This window comes from Eumetopias jubatus, unplaced genomic scaffold (genome assembly GCF_037043125.1).
Source record: "Eumetopias jubatus isolate StellerSeaLion01/CBP00866 unplaced genomic scaffold, mEumJub1_p1.0 scaffold_3, whole genome shotgun sequence".
Classification (NCBI taxonomy): domain Eukaryota; kingdom Metazoa; phylum Chordata; class Mammalia; order Carnivora; family Otariidae; genus Eumetopias; species Eumetopias jubatus.
The window spans coordinates 135,383,686-135,398,651 of NW_028274809.1; the positions used below are offsets into that span (position 1 = coordinate 135,383,686).

At 42.6% G+C, this 14,966-nt stretch overlaps 1 protein-coding gene across 3 annotated transcripts in view; it reads left to right on the forward strand.

The window, feature by feature from the left end:
• The first annotated feature begins 5,884 nt into the window (after positions 1-5,884).
• Positions 5,885-14,966, forward strand: part of RCBTB1 (RCC1 and BTB domain containing protein 1) — a 48,880-nt gene continuing 39,798 nt past the window's right edge. For all 3 annotated transcript variants that reach the window (XM_028105645.2, XM_028105653.2, XM_028105659.2), the window contains exon 1: positions 5,885-5,997. The gene's annotated coding sequence lies outside the window, so the exon portion shown is untranslated. The remainder of the gene's footprint in view (positions 5,998-14,966) is intronic.

Consider the following 14,966-nt stretch of genomic DNA (forward strand, 5'->3'; position numbering starts at 1 on the left):
CCACAGCTACATCTCCTCTGCTATGTAATGGGTTCCTTGATTGGATGCGATGATATATGGGATGCCATAATGGCGGATCAAATACAATATAAGCCCTTGGACAGTCATGTTGGCTGAGGCTCAGCAGGCAAGAGAGGCAAACCCATAGAATATGAGCCTATTCATGTTGAAATGAGTGACTGCCTCATCTAGGGTGGGAGGAGTCCAATACGTTTGCCTTTTCACCAAAGACCTCTTTGGTATCTTCAAGGGATAGTGCAGTACTGAGTCTCAGCAATGATTCCTGTTGCCAGCAGGTTGATCATTTGGCCATGGGAATAGTTAAATGTTGGTGAGTGGGAGATCATGCTTGTGGGCCCATGTATGGCTTTCCTCCTTGTTACCATGTCTTCTCTGTTCATAAATCCACTGTGCCAGTACTGGGGTGGCTGATGGAAAAGCTGCCTGGCACTAACTGGCTGAGTCATTCTACTTGGGTGTTTAATGCCTCTTCAACGGTAGATGCTCTCAGAATCTGTGGAGGAAAGGGATGGAAGCAAGATTGGGCAGAAAGAGAAAATGGGCTTCAGTATGGTCACAACCAGGGCTCAACCAACCCTGTGGGAAGTTCTGAAGCCGGGATGATTCTTTAGAATTGTCCCTTACTGAAGTAAGGGAGTCTGGTCTTAACAATCCCACATTGATCAGTCATTTCTTGCAAGCTGCTCCTGGAAGGGGCATGACCTTGGGTAAGGTAGCATTCTTTAGTTAAGAAGATGACTGAAGAGGTCAGTGCATCACCTTCTCAGAAGCTGGGAGAGTAAGTCCTTCCGTCTTAAAGGAGAGATAGGCTGGTATAGCATAGCTTCCGTGAAAGAGACCATTACTATTGGGCGCCTGGGTGGCTCAGATGGTTAAGTGTCTGCTTTTGGCTGAGGTCATGATCCCAGGGTCCTGGGATCGAGTCCTGCATCGGGCTCCCTGCTCCTTGGGAGCCTGCTTCTCGCTCTGCTTCTCCCTCTCTCTCTCCCTCTGTCTCTCATGAATAAATAAATAAAATCTTAAAAAAAAAGAGAGAGAGACCATTACTATTTTTTCACCGGTATATATCCAAGCTTAATACAGTGCTTAGCACACAGTAGGCATTCAAAAGATTTTTTTGAATAAATAAGTTACTGAAATGTCCTGCTTTCTTAGTTTGGAGTATAAAGGTCAACATCTCACTCCATCTTCCAACATTTTACAATGAGAACTTCAAAATTTAAAGGGAAGTACAAAAAACATTTCCAGATTTAACATTTTGTCATATTTGCTCTCTCTTTTCATGGATAAGTATGTGTATAGTATTAGTTTGGTTTTTTTGTTTGTTTGTTTGCTGAACCATTTGCAGACCTCATGACACTCTGTCCTTAAATACTCAGGTATGCATCTCCTAACAATAGGACATTCTCAATATTACTATGATCATATCTGAATAAATAACGGAACAATTTAAAAGTCACCTAATATCTAATATCGGCACATATTAAATCTCTATGATTCTCCACAAAATATCTTTTACAGCTTCAAAAAATTGTTCAACCATGATTCCACCCAAGGTTCGTGTATTACACTTGAATATCATTTTTCTTTAGTATCTTTTAAACTGGGACAGTCCCCCTCCCCCTTTTCCCCAATAGACTTAACTTTTTGAAGAGACCAAGGCTAGGAGGGTTCTTGTACCCCATTCTGGATTTGTCTGTTTACTCATAGTGTCATTTTGTTTGTCCCAGGTGATGTCACCTGCAATATTCCAAACCAATGAAGCAAGCCCCATCTGAGAATATTCTTACTACCCCCTATCAGCACCCTAGCATCATTCCAAGAAGTCATCAAGATACATACTAATACTCAGAGGATCAGTCCTGCTTCACAGTCAATTGCAGTCAAAACTCTAGCTCCCTGGAAGACAAAAGACCTCATAACTCCTACCAGAGGCTGGTGGCTTCCTAATGAACCATGTTGCTCCTCGTGGTACTGCCATTGCTAAATGAAGGTGGCCCTAGCACCACTGCTGATGAATAAAGTAAATATGGCACTGTCAGTTCATGTGGTCAGTGCAGGGCTTCCACATTTAACAAGCTCTTTCATCTGACCAAGGACAAGGAAGCCACTCTAAACAGAGTGTATTGGGTCACTTTTATGCAGAAGGTGGTCTTATGTAGGAGCACCATAGACAAGATAAGTGCTGTGCTTCAGAAGGTCTCATGCCTCATCTAGGGAACAGAGTAGGTTTATCTCTTTATGTCACCTGTTCAGCATAGCATCTGCCCTCAGTGCAGGGGAAGAAATCAACCAGCAGAGTACTTTACTACTTTAGCCAGGGCTAAGACACTTGTTTGCTTATTTATGTGTTCTTGGGGTGACGGAAGAAAGGAACTAGAATAAAAATTCTTTTCCAATTCTCCATTACCACTTCTCTCAATCTTCCCCCTCTCTATTTTATGTTTATTTATTCCAACTATAAGAGCAGAAATTATCCCCAAAGTAGTTTGAGGTTGTAAAACTAATCGTGACTGATCATGTTTACCCATTTGGTTAAGCTAATTGAAAATCAAGGGGCACTTTGTTGAGTGTCTGACTCTTGATTTCGGCTCAGGTCATGATCTTGGGGTTGTGAGATGGAGCCCTTCGTCGGGCTCCATGCTCAGTGGAAAGTCTGCTTGGGATTCTCTGTCTCTCTCCCTCTGTCTGCCCTTCCTTCCCCACCCCCACCCCCTGGCTCTCTCTCAAATAAATAAATAAATAAATCTTAAAAAGAAAAGAAAAGAAAGTCAAGGTGGAATCTCTTTCTAGGTAGATTCTATATTTTATTACATTTGTAAAATCCCAAGACTTATGCCATCCTCAATTCTCAAAAAATAATTATATTGTTTTTGCAGCTGTCAGAACAGATGTCTGTGTGTTAAAACTGTGTATTACATAAACAGGTAAACAATCTTATATAGTGAAATAAATGTTTCCTATTTAGCCATTACAAGAGTTGCTGGTTTTATGGCTTTTTTTTTTTTTTAAGATTTTATTTATTTACTGAGAGAGAGAGAGAGCGCACATGAGCAGGGAGAAGGACAGAGACTCTCAAGCAGACTCCCCACTGAGCATGGAGCCTGACACAGGGCTCAATTCCATGATCCTAAGATCATGACCTGAGCCAAGAGTCGGATGCTCAACTGACTGGGCCACCCAGGCGCCCCTCATTAGGTTCTTGATGATACTTTTTGCCAGCATAGTCACGTCTTAGCATGAACATTAAGAGGGATCCTCCCACCCGGATGGAAGTAGAACCAAGTGTCTTCCTTAAAGTACTACCTATAAATTGAGTTGTTTTGCCCGGTAGTTTAGAGTGCTCTAAAATAATCTTGTTTGGAACAAGTAATTTTGCTACTTTTAGGTAACAATTACAGAGAGCTTTTGAAGCTGGAAAAAAAAAGTTAAAAAAATCACCTAGCACTATTCTACAGTCCAATTTTAGGTTAAGAGCCTATGATTTGTCTGAGAGAAAGTTACTCAATCCAATAAATAACACTAATACTAATAAATATGTGTCTTTCAAGCACAGCAATGTTAACCAATTAGGTTTCCTTTGTCCCAGAGGTAACTGAGGTCACCAAGTCCAGCTATATAGCATTACTCACTTTTCCTAAATAAATAATACTGTTTCATGCCTTCCTACCTTTGAACATACTGTTCTCTCTTCTGGAAGGTCTTTCTCTCCCTTCCAACTAACTACTATGTGTTCTCCAAATTCATTTTCCCAGGAAGTTTTTTTCCTGGCCTTCTAATAGTGGTTCTTCCTTTGTGTTCACCTGGCACCCTGTATCATACCTTTCACACTGCACCGGAACAATGAAACAAACTACATATTTCTTGAGATCAGCAACCATGTCTTATCCAATCTTTTATCCTCAAAGATGTGCCAAGTATAGCATCTGGCACATGATAAGCAGTGAGTGCTCAGGAAATATTTGATGACTCAAACCCCAGACCTCAATATTTTTCTCAAACAAGTATGTTTTACAGAAGCTCTTTTGATCAGATTGTAGCATAAAGAAACTGACATCAGTTTTTGTGTGTGGGGGTTTTTGTTTTGTTTTGTTTTGTTTTGAACAAAGTAGGCTCAAGAATTTTTAGTAAATTCACTAACTGCTACAACCTTGGTGGTGCCACTTCATTCAGTGGATATGGAGGTTCTACCACATTGACCTTCAATCAGTGGATATGGGGGTGACATTGACCTTCATTCAGTGGATATGGACCTTCATTCAGTGGATATTGAAGGCACTGTATTAAGCCCAGAAGTCCTGTTTCAAAGACTTCATAATCTAAGGAAGAAGATAGCAATAGACAATTTACCTCTTACGGGAAATGTACATTTCTAGGCAGTGTGAGACTTATGTATCAAAATATGTAGTTGCCAGGAAATTAGGAAGAAGTTACTGCAGACACTGTCTGAATGGAATTTCAAATGCTGAAGCTGTTGAATCAGGGAGGAGGATGCAGAGAAGGAAGGCAGGAGTAGGTGGTATTTGATCTGGATTTTGAAAGATGAGTAGGAGACTGAGGAGTACCTTGGGGTGTTGTTAAAGATAAGCAGAACTCCACAATAGTTAAAGCAGTAAGCAGATTTTATTCAGCAACTATTGGCAATAGGAAAAAGGAGACCTCAGTATACAACTGGGCTTGATTGCACTATGGCAATAGTTTTTGAATAAAATCTGTTTTAATGCCTTAAGTACTGTCTGACTCTGGTTTTCTTTAAGAGGGAGAGGGTAGTGATTCCAGGGCATTTCAGAGAGTCATGAAAGAATGAATGAATGCAAAGACAGGTAAAGCAACTTAGGGGAAAAGTTAGTAATCCAAAGAAAGTTAAGTAGTGAAGGAAAACAGGAATTCTCTGTAGCCAGAGCCTAGAGTACTGCTGAGGAAAAGCTGGAAGATGTGGAAAAGCAGCCTTCTTCCAGTAGATTGACTGAGTTGTTTGGTGATACTTAGAAAATGTTTTTCTGTTTATTCATGGGAGTTCAAGCGGGAAAGGTAAGTCTGAAAAAGATTGCTTAGAAAGTTATGCCAAGAAGTTTGGACTTTATCCTGTAGCCTGTGGAGCGAACTGGAGTTTTCAAAGGCTGTACAATACTTTATAAAGATGATTGTGGTCTCAACAGATGACAAGCTAGAGCAGCACAAAGCAACCCCGGCCTCAGTTTACTCATTCATAAGAAGAAAAGGGTTGGGTCATTTGCTGTCTTAGGTCCCCTACAATCCTGGGGGCCTGCTTCCGAGGTACGTCTGCCTTCCTTTCATCACCTGGGCCCTAAGCCTCACTCCCTCCTTCCTTCGGATCACGCTCCAGTTGCCACCTTCCCTACCCTCCGGCCTAGCGCCCCTGCTCTCGGACCGGTAGGAAATGGGGGGCGGGGGCCGGGGAGAGACATCTCTGGAGTTAAACGAGTCTCTCCTCCGAAACCCTTTGTCCCCGGCAGCACCACCTGGGTAGGCTAGAGGGAGAAGGGCGCGCCACGGTGGAGGGAGAGGAGTGTGCAGTCGCTTTTCCGTCCTAGGTGCCCACGGGAGGCTAGCCGGCCGTCCCCACGGCTAAACAAGCCATCGGGGAGGGCAGCAGGAGCCAGTCCCTCGAGCGTCCCTGTCTCCCTGAGACAAAAGCCTGCGAGTCTCGGCGGTCACCGAACTCCGAGACTCTCCTCGGAGACCCCCGCCCTAGAGCCCAAAGACGCCCACTCCAGGACACCGCCAGGTGGAACGCTAAGCCCGGAGGCCGCCCGGCGCGCGCGGCGTCGGCGTCACGTGAGGCGGCCCGGCCACGTGACCCGGCGGCCCGGCCCCTAGCGCCCGCCCCCCACTCCTCCCCTTCGCCGGGCGTCGGGGCCGCTGCTCCCAGGGGGTTCTCCGGCCCGCCGCGCTTCCGAGATCCCCGCGGCTGGACCCGGCCGGACGGCGTGAGACAGCGGCTTGGCGTCCCAGGTAGCCCGTGGGGCGCGGGCCCGAGCTCGCGGGGGCCGCTTCCACCCCTGCCCTTCTCCTTGCTCCCCTTCCCCGCGGGCCGGGCTGGCGCGCCCCATTCTCCTGCCCGCTCCCTCCCTCCGGCTGCGGGCCTCGGCCCCCCGGCCCCCGGCCGCGGGTCCGCGGGGCGCTTCGTCCCGGCGAATGTCTGCGCCGCCAGCACGGCACCATTAGCACCTCTGCTGGCGTTTCTTCCGAGGGGGAGAGAAAGGGGGAGGGGAGGCTAGCGAAAGTTTGCCCGGCTGCCTCTCTTTTTTGAGCTGTTTGGACGCAGCTTTGCTCCCAGCTGAAGCCTGTTACCGCTCTCGGCGCTGTTCTGCGAAGAAGAGACCTCCCCTCCGACTCTCCTCCCCATCCTCACTCGGCCCTTCCCAAGATCTTAGCATCTCCTCCTTCACCTCCGGAGGGTAGTGGTGTCACAAACCATATTCTCCACTGTTTCCCTTTCCTCCACAACACGGCTTCCGCAAAGGGGCATTCACTTAGGGACCTTTATCCAGGAGTGCGGCGAACTGAGTGAAATATTTCTCTTGTCCTCCCTCGGGTATACTACCTACTCTATTTTATAGGAGATGACCATCGAGGCATGCTCTGTTCTCTCGTAAGTGGCTTTCTGTGTATTTGTTTGCATGCGAGACATTCCGATGTCATCTTTGCAGCTGGGGATTACAATTTAATAAAGTAGTATTATAATATTGCTTAAAGAAACAGAGTCAAAGTCTTATTTGACTTTGGCCTGTTTTGGGGGGGATTATAGTTCTTGGGGGCAAAAACTGAGTTTCTGAGACTGTTGTGCATTGTGGAATAGTAACATCAAAACATCACGGCATATCATGCTGAAAGGAATGGATAAATGAGCTAACCCTGAGGGCAGTTTATAGTGTGCTTTAAACTTTAGAAAATATCCATTTGAATTTCACCTCTCTGAAGTGCTTTCAGGGTTGAGTAAGTAACCCATATTTCCATTCTATTGATATAGCAGTCAGTCTGTGAGATGGGTATCTTTTAATCCATTGTGTGAATACCAGTCTATTAAGTGCTTCTGGACAGATCCTATTTTTTCTTCCCTCTAGAAGAAGAGGAAGGATATTAATCATTAAAGAGATTTCTTCTACAGTGATTTTTATGGGTGTGATCCAAATGACCAAATTTTGGGAACTTCAGAAAGCAAATAGCCTTAAAACCTATCTAGTTTGTAGCTTTAAAAAATTCTTTAAAGTTTTTAAAAACGAAGAGTGTGTCCATGTCCTAGCAAGAGCTTTGGCTTCATCTTAATAATCAGTAGCTCAAGCTGGGAAGTCTGAGACAGTGTCCTCCTTTATTTGAAAGTCACTGTGGGGAAGATGAAACTGAAAGGAAATCAAAGACTTTTATTCTATTTTTTCTGTGTGTACTACATTAAACAGTAATTCATGCATCGTAAACAAGGTGGGGAGGACGCTCAAGGATTCTAGAGTCCAGCCAGGGCATTAGGACACATTTTTAAGATATTCTGTGGTTTAAAAAAAATCTAAAAATGTTACATATTGTGTACATGTTGAGGAATGCACAGGAGGCATATGATGAATGTTTGAGTTTAACCAGAATAGACTTCATAGAGGAGGTCAGTTAATCAAGTGATTAATCAAGTGATTATCTAAATCAATTATGTACTTGAGCCACAACATGGACTTAATTTTTTAAAATTTCCAAGTACATTAAGTCCACAATATAGACTTTTTTTTTTTAAATTTTGCAAGGCAATAAATTTAGAAACTACAGAAGCGTAAAAAAGAATGTATATCACCTGTAATTATACCATCTGAAGATAACAGCAGTTAATATTTTGGGGCATACATCCTTTTTACTATACAAATTTACTGGGTTGCTGTGTTCAGAGAGTGAGATTTCAGGTAATAAGAGATGCTGTGATATACAAATCTAGTTCATACCTGGATCTAGGAGAGTCAATAGCAAAGGTTTGAGTATTGAGGAACTTAGCCAGATCTATATAATTTTGAGTTTAGATGGAGTTTGAATAGCAAGAGTTGAAATAGCTGGGGATACCTCTATTTTTTTTAGTATTAGATTTTAATAAATGAGATCATACTCATGCATACCTAAGAAATTGTAAAGTGTGAAAGGACTTGAGGTAATGAATTTCAGTTGGGAAAGACTCTACTTAGGCTATTCCCTAAAGATAATATCTATACTTCCCACAACCCCAGAAAAGAAGATTCCATGGCTTTCCTGAGACTAGCATTCCACAGGGGCAAAAGAGTATGTTTGCTGAGATGTTCTTTTCAATGCTTAAGAAAGAGTTTTAGTTTTGGAGATGGACCAAGTCTGTCGGGTTCTAGTGCTTCAGTCATGAGCTCAACTAGTATAGTGGAAACATCTAGTAATATAGTTGACGGCTGTGGTGAAGTGTTTCCGAGATTACTGCCAGCAATTCTTCCCATCCCTATGTTGACTGCACTACCTCCCATTAAGAGATGGAGTCTCTCTCTATTTGCTCCGTTTGAATCTAGGAGAAGGAGAGACCACCTGCAGTGACTGCGCAATGTGAGGCCTGTGTCAGCCTTACTTAAGCTCCCAGTGCCCATGACCTCATGAGTACTTCACAGAATTGAAAGAAATAACAAACAGCTCTTGTTAAGCCACTGAGTTTTGGGATGGTATGTTACTTAGCAAAAGATGATTGAAATAACAACATAGCACCTTCTAACATATAATCCTTGGTGTAAATCTGGTTCACATATATGTCAGTCCCAAGATGTGATCCCTGAGCACAAAACTGAGATCAGGATATGTGGTAGTGTGCCTTAGTGATAAATCTCTAAATTATTAAATCTTCATATTACATAAGGATGTACTTACTGAATTAATTTAACTGAATGCTGTGACAGTATCTTGTACTCTTACGAGGTAACTGGTTACTTCAAAAATCATTGAACATGTTTTAAAGGAATTACCCATTATTGAGGTGAATGGATATGTGGTGTTTTCTTGCAGTTTGCCATTTGATGAATTTAGTACCATGATTGTAGTTGTAAATAAAGTACAGATGTAAGATCTGCTGCAGTGAACACGTTTGAGAGGTGCTTTGTTCTCAAGGGTCAAGAAGAGTGAATCTTGGGCGCCTGGGTGGCTCAGTCGTTAAGCGTCTGCCTTCAGCTCAGGTCATGATCCCGCGGTCCTGGGATCGAGCCCCACATCGGGCTCCCTGCTGAGCGGGAGGCCTGCTTCTCCCTCTCCCACTCCCCCTGCTTGTGTTCCTGCTCGCACTGTCTCTCTCTGTCAATAATAAATAAAATCTTTTTTAAAAAAAAGAGTGAATCTTATGCAAACTGTCATTTCAAATGTGTCTATTACAGGACTTTCAGCAAGCAGATGATCTATTGTTCAGGAGCACTTGTCTCATTATGTTTAAACGAGCAACTTCCCATTCCAAGTCGGGTCAGATCAGTTTGAGGGAAACATACCACTTCACTGGAGAAGAAAAACTCACAGATCAGTTGGGTACTTCTACAGACTTAAGGTTTCCAAATTCCCCTGGGCTCTGTCTTAGCACCTGTATAGGTTCCTCTGGTCAGTCCTTTTTCCTCACAGGGACAAAAAGGTGACCTCAAAAGAGAATGGCCCCCAAATGCAAATCAAACCCACAGTGAGATACTACTTCATACCCACTAGGATGGCAATGATGAAAAAGACAGTAATAAGTGTTGGTGAGGATATGGGGAGGTTGGAACCCTCATAAATTGCTGGTGGAAGTGGAAAATGTAGAGGGAGCGGTAGGGAAAGAGAAGAGAAAGAAATAGCTTCCAACTTCTGGTGCCCCAACCTTGAAACTCGCTTCTATCCATATCTGTCCTTTCCTTCTCTTGTGTTTTCACAGAGGACTCTCCCCCTTTCTACAGCTTACCTTGTACCTCTGCTTCAGATTCCACTTCTGTTACTTTCTCAGAAACCTTATTTAGTGGTTATGTCCAGTCCTTCTCTTTCTTGCTACGGGCTCCTTCCCGTTAACATTTAAACATTTTTCAGTCTCTGGGGGGCACCTGGCTGGCTCAGTCGGAAGAGCGTGTGACTCTTGGTCACATTGGGTTGTGAGTTCGAGCCCCACGTTGGGTGTAGAAATTACTTGAAAATAAAATCATTAAAAGTATTTTTTTTAAGTCTCTAACATGATTAAAACAAAGAGATCACCCAAAATATGTCCTTCAACCTAGCTGTTTCTCTTTTCCTTCACAGACGTCGCGTCGTGAACGTGTGTTGTTTATACTCATTGTTTCCTCCTCTTCACCTTTCACATGCTCCTCAACCTGATGCAGTTTGGCCTGTCCACCCACAACTTCAACGGAAGTCTTGTGGAAGTCACCAGTGATTCTTGTTAAATCCAGTGGCTCTTTCTTTGTCCTTACCTAGTTTGGTCTCAGCAGCATTAGACCCTGACACTACTTTCTTTGTGTGATACTCATGTCCCTAGGCTTCTATGACACTGTTTTCTCCTGGTTTTCTTCCTACTCTGCCTGTTCCTTCACAAACCAGACTCTTCTGCATTGGTATTCCTTGTCTCTCTGAGGTTGGACTTTCTTCGAGTTCTTTCCAAGATCCTGTTCTCTCCTTGCTCCATACACTTTTCCCTGGGTGATCTCATGCCAAATTTCCAAATATCCAATCCAGATCTTTCTTGATCTTCAGATTTATAAATTACCCATTGGACATACCCACTTTGATATCCCATAGGTAGCTAAACGTAAAATGTCCAGGGTAGAATTCCTCATCCTCCCCTGAAATAGGCTGTGTTCTCTGACCTAGTGAGTGGCACTCCGTTCACTCAGTTACTTCAGCTGAATAGCTGGATATAACCCTTGGCTCCCTCTTTCCCTTATTCAGCTCCTTTCCTCCCAGTCATTTACAGAATCCTCTTGAGTCTGTCTCCTGTCCGGGGTTCTCCATTTCCATTTCCTTGGTACAGGCTCTTTTCTTTCCTGCCTTACCGCAGCCACCTTAGGCTCCCTCTGAGTTCTTTTTCTTCATCACCATCTGCTCTCTACATTCAGCCAAAGTAATCTTTACAGACCTACATCTGATCACACCACTTCCCCGCTTAAGGTCTTTCAGTGATTAAATGTTTCTCTTAGGATAAAGGCTAAGGTTTCTGCTGCAGCCCGGCTAAATTTCTTTCAGTTCTTGCACCTGGCGTGTGCATAGTCACTGTTCCCTGCCTGTCTTCTCAGGGAGTTGACCCTCCCCGATTCTGGTCTTCCCATGGCATTCACACCTCCCCGTCAGAGCCGTGGCCACTCTGGGGAACATCTGTTTATGTGCCTAGGCCCCTCTGACACCATATAAGTACTGCTAGGGGCAGGAGAGGGGGTTGCGGTGTTGGCTTTGTGTCCTTTTTACCTAAAGGACATCCAGTAAACGTTTATCTAGTGAATACAGTATGGTTATGCCTGGAATTTTCATTTGACTTTAGGCTATCGCAGGGTATGGTTGATACTTTTATTTATTTATATTTTTTAAAGATTTTATTTATTTGAGAGAGTGAGAGAGAGAGCATGAGTGGGGTGAGGGGCAGAGGGAGAGGGAGAAGCAGGCTCCCCACTTGCAGGGAGCCCAGTGTGGGGCTCCATCCCAGGGCCCTGGGATCATGACCTGAGCCGAAGGCAGACACTTAACCTACTGAGCCACCCAGGTGCCCCGGTTGATACTTTTAATACTTTTAGAGACTAGTAGGTGAAATCACATTAGAGCTTGTCACATAGGAAAGGTTCATGATAGCATAAATGGATTTGAGCTTGAAGCCCTCTATTCCAGCCTTGAACACATTAGAAAAAGAAAATCAAGGATTATTGTGCTCTATCCATTTCTTTAGCCTTATGACCTGTCTATTTTTATATGATCTGTTTTACAAAGCTTTGTCTGTTTGGTGCAATGAAGAACAAAACTATAGAAATTATTTCAAGTCATGAAAGTTTCTTTTCTGGTTTCCTTTTAAAAATAGAAGGATCTCATAAAGGCAATACTTCAGTGAGATTACAGTCAGCTTCACAACTCTGGATATCCTTTTTTTTTTTCCTGCTAATACTATTGCCACTTGGGTTGTTTGCTTTTCTAACCAGAGCACATGGCTTCAGTTGAATTATTTCTTCACTTACAATGAGCTGTCAGTTTCCCTATGTCCTAGAATTGCCTAAAGCTTCTGTGCAATGAAATGAGAGTGGCCCTTTGGATGATGGGGATAAAGAATTGCTTCCAGAGGCCATAACTGCAAATTGTGTTTCAAGTAAAGTAACTTACTGGCAATTGGGAAGTGACAGATGTCCTCTCCAGTGAGTAACAAATTTGAACAAAACTGAGGAGGCCGAGGGTAGTCAATATGTTAGGAAATTCTACAACTCAGTTTGTTTTTAAACGAAGGTAGGAGGATTACCTTGTCACCTGTTCATCTGCATCTTTATGAAGGATGGTATAAACTCTTTTGGAGAATGCCACGCTTTCTTGGAGCTCCTTTGTCTTGTGGAATTTGTCAAGTATTCAGGACATTCCCCTTCGTTCTTCTAGTAAGGTAAGCTTGCAGAAAAGAAGTGGATGACAAATTCTAGCAGCTGGGGCAGTAAAATATCAGTATCTCGGTAAATCTCTGAAACTTTGCTTCTTTGCAGTACTTATATCATGGAACCAGTGCAGTAGTTTTAAAGTGTATTTTTATATTTAGGGGTCCCAGGGTAGCTCAGGGTCCTGGGATCCTGCCCAGCGGGGAGATGGCTCCTCTTTCTCCCACTGCCCCTCCGCCCTGGCTTGTGTGCGCTTGCACGCACGCACGCGCTCTTTTTCTCTCAAATAAATGAATTAAATCGTTTTTACAAAATAAAGTATATTTTGATTTATAAACTTTTGAGACTGAGTCTATCTTAGAGGCCTGTCTGGACCTGGGAGATACATTTGGTGTTTAAGTCAGAGGTGTAGCATCTGTTTAGTCTCAAACAGCTCATTAGAGTAAGTATGGAAGAAATCGATGAGCGTAACATTTGGCTCTTCTGTAACCTGAGCGGCTTTTTGAATTTATTTTGCTGTAGCACAGATGTAGGACATGACAGGCTGTGAAGTTGCACCCCCAAAGCTTACCTAAAACCCTAGAACTCGTCTGTTTGAGAGTTGTACTAGAATTGAAATACAGTCCCCCAAAATAGAGAAAGATGGCTACACACAAATCTTTTGTGCTCAAACAGGAACTTCCATTGGTGAAAAAGGAAGAAAGCTATGAAAAACACTCATTCCTGCAGGAAACTGGGTGATCTTCATGGAGGACATGCTTTCATGTTATCATCTGCTAGAATACTAAGAATTTGATTTCTGGGATTTCATGTAGCAGTTTTCTAGAATATATCATTTTCACATAGTTTTAACTATTGTGCAAGTAATTTTTTTCTGTTTATACATTGATACATATCACGTGGACCATGTATTTGTATGTGGTATCCCATTGTGTGTGTAGTTATTCTACTTATACTTGTGTTGTAGGTTTCTAGTTCCTAAGATCTTTCTATTAGACCATAATCTTCTCAGAACCAGGGACCATGAATGTATTGCTCTTTATGATTTCCCCCTGCATTCTTGGTATGTGGGGTCATTGTCAGAAGAAGAATTAATATATGCTATTATTTTGTTCACATTATCATACAGTAGTGCTTTTTTGGTAAGGCATCTTAGACTTTATCAATAGCTCATTAACTATAAATAAATTCCTATTGTAAGGCAGCTTAGCAACTTCAGCTGATAACAAATAATTATCCATCCAGTTTATGAAAATGGAAAAACCTCTTAGAAATTTCCAGTGTACTTACATGTAAGTGCTTTAATTTAAATAAATTTCTTTGCAATTAAAAGAAATGTGTTTTCATATTTGACATAGCTGTTTCAAATAGCCTATATACCAGGCTATATCGTGTATGCTAAAGCGCATACAGGTCACTTTTAAATGGATTGATTCAGCATTCAGAGTCCTTAGGTTTACTGTAAGAATATCAGCCTCCATGATAAGAAACAATACAAGCTCACATCATGCCCTAAGATTGACAGTGTAAGAAGAGCCAGAATCTTGGTACTAACCAGTTCTGCGGGGCTCTTCACACTATTCTGACCTCTTTCCCTCAGCAAGCTTTTAGGCAGCAGAAGACAGGTTCTGAGGTGTACTTTCCCACTGGTTGCGTCCATCTCCTTTTTTGCCAAATACATGCTGGTTGGAACGAAGGTTGAGATCTGTGTGGAAGACCCATGCTTGTAAGTCATAATTCTAATTTCTGTTATTGAGAGCATTATTTTATCAAAAACAGAGTTTTCCTGGACTAGTTTCTCCGTTTCCTGTTGTTTTTTTAAGATTTTGTAAGTGTATTCAAATATATTTTTTGCTAGATCAGTAAAGCAAACCTTCCTTTAAGAGTTACTTGGTTCCTAGGGGAAGGGAAAATAAATGTACTCTTAGAGGGATCAAAAGATTGGTTGCTACATTACTCCTTTAGTCTTCTAATTCTAAATGTAGATTTCTAAAATCGGAAGGTCTGTGTTTGTCCTCTTGACTAAATTTGCTTTCAGAGTGTAAAATAAAATAACCTTTTCTTCTCCATGCCATGAGCTTTCTGAGGGACCATGCTTGTCACTAGGAAAAGCCATCCAGGGAATGGGATTTTGATCTGTAGTACCAGTGGACACAGAAAAAGTCTGTGGGAATATGGGATATATTTTCAAGTGCCAGGGAAAATATGGAGATCCAAGTGAGTTGGCGTATTATCCTCTGAAGCTGTTAAAACTCTTTTTCGTCCTCTGCTTTCATTTCTCATTTCTGTTCTCTGCTTTCTTTCCATATGGCAAACAAACAAACAAACAAACAAGAAGTCATTGATTCACCTCTTAATGCACAGTGAGTGACAACTGAGGCTGAA